This window comes from Oncorhynchus masou, chromosome 29 (assembly GCF_036934945.1).
Source record: "Oncorhynchus masou masou isolate Uvic2021 chromosome 29, UVic_Omas_1.1, whole genome shotgun sequence".
NCBI lineage: Eukaryota > Metazoa > Chordata > Actinopteri > Salmoniformes > Salmonidae > Oncorhynchus > Oncorhynchus masou.
In genome coordinates this window covers 16,555,919-16,565,613 of record NC_088240.1, presented here as the reverse complement: position 1 = coordinate 16,565,613, position 9,695 = coordinate 16,555,919, and positions in this window count along the sequence as shown.

Below are 9,695 nucleotides of genomic sequence, written 5' to 3'. Positions count from 1 at the left end.
GACGACCTCATAAAGCTGGTTGAGAGAATGCCAAGAGTGTGCAAAGCTGTCATCAAGGCAAAGGGTGGCGACTTTGAAGAATCTCAAATATAAAATATATTTTGATTTGTTTAACACTTTTTTGGTTACTACATGATTCCAAATGTGTTATTTCATAGTTTTGATGTCTTCACTATTATTCTACAATGTAGAAAATAGTAAAAATAAGGAAAACCCTTGAATGAGTAGGTGTGTCCAAACTTAAATAAATAAATACATAAATGCACATATAAATAGATAAATAAATGCACACATAAATAGATAAATAAATGGATGAGTGAATAATTGCACACATAAATAGATAAAATATAATTTAAATAATGAATCACACTTTCTTTCATTTTATTCTTCATTTATTTCTGTATTTATTCCTCCAATATGATAATGAAGGGGTGTCAAGCAAACATATGTTGGTGGCAGTGGTGTAAAGTACTTAAGTAAAAATACTTTAAAGTACTACTTAAGTCATTTTTTGGGGTATCTGTACTTTAATATACTATTTATATTTTTGACAACTTTTACTTTACTACATTCCTAAAGAAAATTATGTACTTTTTAACACCATACATTTTGCCTGACACCCAAAAGTACTAGTTACAATTTGAATGCTTAACAGTACAGGAAAAAGGTCAAATTCACACACGTATCAAGAGAACGTCCCTGGTCATCCCATGAACTTGTTCTCAACTAGCCTACTTGGTTAAATAAAGGTGAAATAAATAAATAAAATAAATGTTAGAATTTCCTGCCCATGTTGCTGAACCATTCAATCCTTTTGTTAGTGTTCTTCAGGAAGTGTATAGGGGATGTCGTTCCTACTGTGACTATTAAAACCTACCCAAACCAAACTGAAAGCGCAAACCACCGCATTTAACCATGGCAAGGTGACTGGGAATATGGTTGAATACAAAACAGTGCAATTATTCCCTCCATAAGGCAATCAAACAGGCAAAATGTCAGTACAGAGACAAAGAGGAATTCAACGGCTCAGACATGAGACGTATGTGGCAGGGTCTACAGACAATCACAGACTACAAAGGGAAAACCAGTCGGTGTCCGCGACGTGGCGTCTTGCTCCGGGACAAGCTTAAACACCTTTGCCTGCTTTGAGGATAACACAGTGCCACTGACACGGCCAGCTACCAAGGACTGTGGGCTCTCCTTCTCCGTGGCCGATGTGAGTAAGACATTTATGCGTGTTAACCCTCACAAGTCTGCTGGCCCAGACGGCATCCCTAGCCGCATCCTCAGAGCATGGTGCAGAACAGCTGGCTGGAGTGTTTACAGACATATTCAATCTCTCCTTATCCCAGTCTGCTGTCCCCACTTGCTTCAAGATGTCCACCATTGTTCCTGTACCCAAGAAAGCAAAGGTAACTGAAGTAAATGATTATCGCTCCGTAGCACTCATTTTTGTCATCATCATAAAGTGTTTTGAGAGGATAGTTAAGGATCATTTCACCTCCACCTTACATGACACCCTAGACCCTCTTCAATTTGCATACCGCCCCAATAGATCCACAGATGATGCAATCGCCGTTGCACTGCACACTGCCCTATCCCATCTGGACAAGAGGAATACCTATGTAAGAATGGTGTTCATTGACTATAGCTCAGCCTTCATCATAGTACCCTCCAAGCCCATCATTAAGCTCGGGCCCTGCGTCTGAACCCCACCCTGTGCAACTGGGTCCTGGACTTCCTGACGGGCTGCCCCCAGGCAGTGAAGGTAGCAAACAACACCTCCACTATGCTGATCCTCAACACAGGAGCCCCACAAGGGTGCATACTCAGCCCCCTCCTGTAGTCCCTGTTCACCCATGTCTGCGTGGCCATACACCAACTCAATCATCAAGTTTGCAGATGACACAACAGTAGTAGGCCGGATTACCAGCCTGTTCACCCCGCTATCATTCAGAAGGCGAGGTCAGTACAGGTGCATCAAATCTGGGACAGAGAGAAGCTGTTTGTCAGTCTATCGCAAGGCCATAAGACTGTTAAATAGCCATCACTAGCCGGTTACCACCTGGTTACTCAACCCTGCACCTTATAGGCTGCTGCCCTATGTACATAGACATGGAATCACTGGTCACTTTAATAATGTTTACATACTGTTTTACTCATTTCATATGTATATACTGTACGGTATTTTAGTCAATGCCACTTAGACATTGCTTATCCTAATATTTATATATTTCCTAATTCCATTATTTTACTTTTAGATTTGTGTGTATTGTTGTGAATTGTTAGATACTACTGCATTGTTGGAGCTGGGAAAACAAGCATTTCGCTACACCAGCAATAACATCTGCTAAATATGCTTATGTGACCAATACAATTTAATTTGATAGGTTGAAATTCACATTCAATATTCAGTTCATAAGCATTGACTAATACCTCTAGGGCCGGTCAATGATTAGTCAATGGTTGATTTAACCGACCTGGAAGACCAGGTGTGTTGAATTTAGTCAGTCGCTGATCAATTAGCTGAGTTGGTCAGGGCTGCGTTCAGCACAAAAAAAATTAATAGAGCATTCTGTTGAATGGAAATGTAGCTGTACTGAACGACCAGTTGAAAAACAGGGAGGGGTTGGGTTGAGGGTTCAAAATGCACTGCTGCCCTTTGAAATACCTCACTCATTGCTTCAAGCCACACCCACCCAACGGAGCAAACGTATCTCAAAGTCTGTTCAAGAACGTTTTGGGAAAACGTGTCATTCAGTAGAAACCGTTCCGCAACGAAGCAAACTAAAATCCTGCAGTACCTGTGGCACTCCAAGAACAGGGTTGCCAAACCCTGCTCTAGGGTCCTGTGGTGAAATGACTGCTGTGCAAGGTATTTGGTAACAGCTTTCTTCCAAGGCCCATATTCACAAAGTGTCTGAGTGGGGATGGTTATCTAGGATAACCTCCCCATTGACAATGTAATTGTACTCAGTGTGAAGGCAAAACTGATCCTAAAATTAGTACTCCTACTCTGAGATTCTTTGTGAATATGGCCCCTGGGCTGTCAGCATACTGGCCTGTCAGCAATGCCACCACCTGAAATACAACAAAAACATGAATAAGAATGATCTTAGCCAGTAACACATGTAAATGTGCACAAGCCCCCTAATCAGCCAAATTATATGAAAACAGACTATTTGCAGTAAAATTAGGAGGTGCATTTTTCGTGACAACTTTAGGTCACACATACATGCATAAATAAACAGGCAGGGGAACAAAGTAGTTTGACAAAAATAGTCATTGTCAGTAACTGGCTAGTCTTTAGAATATAGTTACCAATTATGTGGCTAGCTCATTTTCTTGAAATCTAGCTGGAGTACACCTAGCTTGCTAAGGTGAACTCTGTTGGTAGGAGTAAGCTACCGTTAGCTAGCTTCCACCAGAAGTTTCAAGATAGATGGCTGGTTAATGGATTTTTTTTAAATCAACTTTAGCAATCGGATGAATAGCTACCAAATATATTTGTTGACCTATGTGTCCCTTGCAGTAGCTGTGTGTGGGTAAAATCACTGGGGAAGCCAAGCCAGGGGGAAAAAGTGTGTTGTGATAATTGAGTTGTTTGCTCCATAACCTGTTAGTTCATATGCCTTGCCACCTTAATATGCACTACATGAGCAAAAGTATGTGGACCTGCTCGTCGAACATCGCATTCCAAAATCATGGAGTTGGCCACCCCTTTGCTGCCATAACAGCTTCCACTCTTCTGGGAAGGCTTCCCACTAGATGTTGGAACATTGCTACGGGGACATGCTTCCATTCAGCTGCAAGAGTGTTAGAGAGGTTGGGCGATTTAAGCCTGGCTTGCAGTCGGCGTTCCAATTCATCCCAAAGGTGTTAGATGGGGTTGAGTTCAGGGCTCTGTGCAGGCCAGTCAAGTTCTTCCACACCGATCTCATCAAACCATTTCTGTATGGACCTCGTTTTGTGCATGGGGACATTGTCATGCTGAAATAGGAAAGGGGCTTCCCCAAACTGTTGCCACAAAGTTGGAAACACAGAATGGCCTTAAAATGTCATTTTATGCTGTAGTGTTAATATTTTCCTACACTGGAACTAAAGGGCCTAGCCCGAACCATGAAAAACAGCACCAGACCATTATTCCTCTTCCACCAAACTTTACAGTTGGCACTATGCATTGGGGCAGGTAGCATTCTCCTGGCATCCGCCAAACCCAGATTTGTCTGTCGGACTGCCAGATGGTGAAGTGTGCTTCCACTGCTCCAGATTCCAATGGCAGCGAGCTTTAGACCACTCCAGCCAACGCTTAGCATTGCGCATGGGGATCTTAGGCTCCATATGAACAGTTCACGTGCTGATGTTGCTTTCAGAGGCAGTTTGGAACTCTGTAGTGAGTGTTGCAACCGAGGACAAACTATTTTTATGCGCTACTCGCTTCAGCACTCGTCAGTCCTGTTCTGTGACCTTGTGTGACCTACCACTTCGCAGCTGAGCCATTGTTGCTCCTAAACATTTTTATTTCACAATAACCGGGGCAGCTCGAGCAGGGCAGCAAATTGATGAACTGACTTATTGGAAAGTCACAGAGCTTTTCAGTAAGGCCATTCCAATGCCAATGTTTGTCTCGTAGGTAGCTACAACAATGTCCTACCAGTAGATGTCACACCAAATCGTAGGTAGCTACAACAATGTCCTACCAGTAGATGTCACACCAAGTCGTAGGTAGCTACAACAATGTCCTACCAGTAGATGTCACACCAAATCGTAGGTAGCTACAACAATGTCCTACCAGTAGATGTCACACCAAATCGTAGGTAGCTACAACAATGTCCTACCAGTAGATGTCACACCAAATCGTAGGTAGCTACAACAATGTCCTACCAGTAGATGTCACACCAAATCGTAGGTAGCTACAACAATGTCCTACCAGTAGATGTCACACCAAATCGTAGGTAGCTACAACAATGTCCTACCAGTAGATGTCACATCAAATCGTAGGTAGCTACAACAATGTCCTACCAGTAGATGTCACACCAAATCGTAGGTAGCTACAACAATGTCCTACCAGTAGATGTCACACCAAATCGTAGGTAGCTACAACAATGTCATACCAGTAGATGTCACACCAAATCGTAGGTAGCTACAACAATGTCATACCAGTAGATGTCACACCAAATCGTAGGTAGCTACAACAATGTCATACCAGTAGATGTCACACCAAATCGTAGGTAGCTACAACAATGTCCTACCAGTAGATGTCACACCAAATCGTAGGTAGCTACAACAATGTCATACCAGTAGATGTCACACCAAATCGTAGGTAGCTACAACAATGTCCTACCAGTAGATGTCACACCAAATCGTAGGTAGCTACAACAATGTCCTACCAGTAGATGTCACACCAAATCGTAGGTAGCTACAACAATGTCCTACCAGTAGATGTCACACCAAATCGTAGGTAGCTACAACAATGTCCTACCAGTAGATGTCACACCAAATTATATATATATATATATGCCGAGACAATAAGAAGACACCGTGGCAGAATAAATTCACACCTTTTGTTTCATCCCAAAATCTGAGAGCAACATCTGTCTGGTGAAGTCCACAAAGCATATTGCATGTAACAAACAGTAACATGACCTACAGCACGATCAGTCAAGTTAATGTTACAGTTATTGCAAAGAAAACGGGAGCTGCCTCCACTATTCCAGCATCATTTCAACTTCAACATTTCTACATCATCAAATCACCTATGCTTAGTCTAATACAGCAACAACTAAAAGATTCCAAAAACAATTTAGTCCAATCAACGTAAGCTAGATATCATGTGGCTGTCCATGTTACTGACTTCTGTGTATGTGTGCATAAGTAGAAAAAACATGTTGACTCACCCGACTTTGCCAAAGCCATCCTCCTCTTTCATGTTGCCTAAATGTTTGTTTTTTTTTTCTCTCTTTTTTTAACCTCTTATTTAACTAAGCAAGTCCAGTTAGGAACAAATTCTTATTTACAATGACGGCCTACACCAGCCAAACCCAGACGACGCTGGGTCAATTGTGCGCTGCCCTATGGGACTCCCAATCACGGCCGGTTGTGATACAGCCTAAATGGTCCATGACTCTGTCATACAGTACACACTTTTAGTTTTTGTTGTCTTAGGCTACCTGGTTAACATTAGCCTACTACATCTAGCTACATATTGAACTTCCAGCCTCTCAGGCTGATTGGCTGAGAGAAGTTGATGATAAAATTATTGGGGAGGGGGGGCTGTCGTCTTGTTAGACTTCAGTGCAGCTTTTGACATTATTGATCATAGTCTGCTGCTGGAAAAACGTATGTGTTATAGAAGTGGGTGTAAAGCCATAATGTGGATAAATAGTTACTTGTCTAACAGGACACAGAGGGTGTCCTTTAATGGAAGCGTCTCCAACATAATCCAGGTAGAGGCAGGAATTCCCCAGGATAGCTGTTTAGGCCCCTTGCTTTTTTCAATCTTTACCAACGACATGCCACTGGCTTTGAGTAAGGCAAGTGTTCCTATGTATGCGGATGGCTCAACACTATAAATGTCAGCTACTACAGTGACTGAAAGGACTGCAACACTTAAAGAGTTGCAGTTAGTTTCGGAATGGGTAGCAAGGAATAAGTTAGTCCTAAATATTTCCAAAACTAAAAGCATTGTATTTGGGGTAAAATCATCCACTAAACCCTAAACCTCAACTACATCTCGTAATGAATAATGTGGAAAATGAGCAAGTTGAGGTGACTAAACTGTCTGGAGTAACCCTGGAATGTAAACTGTCGTGGTCAAAACATACAACAGTAGCTAAGATGGGGAGAATTAATGACATGCATCAATCTCCCATGGCTCAAAGTGGAAGAGAGATTGACTTCCTAATTTCTTATTTTTGTAAGAGGTGTTGACAAGCTGAAGGTACAGAGCTGTCTGTTTTAAAATACTAGCACACAGCTCGGACACACATGCATACCCCACAAGACATGCCACCAGAGGTCTCTTCACAGTCCCCAAGTCCAGAACAGACTTTGGGAGGCGCACAGTACTACATAGAGCCATGACTACATGAAACTCTATTCCACATCAGGTAACTGCTGCAAGTAGTAGAATCAGATTTTAAAAGCAGGTTGTGGCAAAGAAGGCGGTCGAGTGATAAATGGCAGATATGTGAGAGCAGAACTAATAAATGGGCTCTGCCCGATCACTAAAATGGCCACCCCTGTCAGAACTACAGGTCACAAAATGGCCGACCACCAAAACTATAAGTCCCAGAAGCAAGGGGAACCCGACCCACAGATAAACGGTCAAGAAAAACCAGGAAGAGGGAGAGAGAGTGCTGGAAGGATCTATGAACAATAGAGAAAGAGACAATAGAGATTGGCTGGATTTACTGTTTATGAGCTGGATTGTTTTGGACTTACCTGTTGGCGTTTGGACCTGGACCTACCGAGAACCCGATTCGTGTACCGAACCCTGCTATCCTTGACCTCACCTATGGCCTGGGTGGACCAGGACGGAGAAACAAACAAACAGGTACTGTCCTGTTCAAAAGAACTCTCATTCTTGGGTGATTTGGTGACAGTTCACCACGTAATTTGTGACAAACGCTCCTAACCTTGAAGAGGTTTGCCACAAGGTAAAAATACACCTTATGGAACAGAGGGACTGTGTGAAGTAACACAGACAGACACATGCATACACACACACGATAACATACTCACTATACACACACATACATGGACTTTGCATTGTAGATATCTGGTAGTGGACTATGGGCCTGAAGGCACACATTTAGTGTGTTGTGAATTATGTAATGAATGTATTGTAATGTTTTCAAAATTGTTTAACTGCCTTCATTTTGCCGGACCTCAGGAAGAGTAGCTACTGCCTTGGCATCAGCTAATAGGGATACATAATAAATACCAAAAATACCTTGTCACAACACAACTTATTGCCTCAAACTCATTAAGAGGGAAATAAATTACACAAATTAACTTTTAACAAGGCACACCTGTTAATTGAAATGCATTCCAGGTGACTATGAAGCTGGTTGAGAGAATGCCAAGAGTGTGCAAAGCTGTCATCAAGGCGGCAAAGGGTGGCTACTTTGAAGAATCTCAAATCTAATATATATTTTCATTTGTTTAACACTTTTTGGGGGGAAGGGGGGGGGGTATTACATGATTCCATATGTGTTATTTCATAGTTTTTGCAATGTTGAAAATAGTACAAATAAAGAAAAACCCTGGAATCAGTAGGTGTGTCCAAACTTTTGACTGGTGCTGTATATTCCCCCTCAGGAGACTGAAAATATTTGGTATGGGTCCCCAGATCCTCAAAATGTTCTACAGCTGCACCATCGAGAGCATCCTGACTGGTTGCATCACTGCCTGGTATGGCAACTGCTCGGCCTCTGACTGCAAGGCACTACTGAGGGTAGACTGTACGGCCCAGTACATCACTGGGGCCAAGCTTCCTGCCATCCAGGACCTCTATACCAGTCGGTGTCAGAGGAAGGCCCTAAAAATTGTCTAAGACTCCAGCCACCCTAGTCATAGACTGTTCTCTCTTCTACCGCAAAGGCAAGCGGTACCGGAGCGCCAAGTCTAGGTCCAAGAGGCTTCAAAACAGCTTCTACTCCCAAAGCCATAAGACTTGAACATCTAGTCAAATGGCTACCCAGACTATTCACATTGCCCCCGCTCACCTCTACACACCACTGCCACTCTCTGTTGTCATCTATGCATAGTCACTTCAATTATCTCTACCTACATGTACATACTACCTCAACTAACTGGTGCCCCCCTGTATATATATATTTATTTTTTTACTACTCTTTAATTACTTGTTACATTTTATCTCTTATTCCTATCTGTATTTTTTAAACTGCACTGTCGGTTAGGGGCTCATAGGTAAGCATTTCACTGTAAGGTCTACTACACTTGTTGTATTCGGTGCATGTGACTAATACGATTTGATATTATACTGTATATTATATAGCTCTGGAGGCCTCTAGTGGCCTTCAGGCCATTTTAGCATGAAAAGTGCCATTGAGGGCTTCCACCATTTTAATGTAGTCAACTGGGTGGAATGTCCGACTTTATTGGCTGATCCCTCCTGATAACCCTGTTGGAGTCATGTCCAACCGGGACATCAGGAGGGATCAGCCAATCGTGAAGAAGAAAATTAACTACTTCAAAATGGAGATCGCTGTCAGACCTATATTGGCACATATTTTTTACTTTTATATATTAAAAAAAATGTACCTCTATTTTCAAAGCAAAACACCAGAAACTCATGTCGGGGAAAGAAAAAAGGCGAAACTGACCACCCTCCTTCCTTGCTCCTGTCCTGCCTCTTCCACCAATCCAAATGTTTCTTATGGACAGAAAAGAGCAGAGGCTCTGAGCTGTCCGATCAGGTCCATTGTCTACTTACTCTAAGTAATTTATCTAGCTCTATGCTCCTATCAACACACTTCCTGTTTTTGTTTGGATCTTTTAGCGCCTCTCATCCCAGTGAAGCGTCTATCTATCCTATTTTCAGCAGTAACTCACAATTCGTGTCAAAGTAAGAACTGTCAGTGTGTGCGCATCGCCTCTCATTACACGGTTTAACTACGGCCTCTAATAGGCTCGCAAGAGCATGACCGAATCATGCAAACATGGAACTT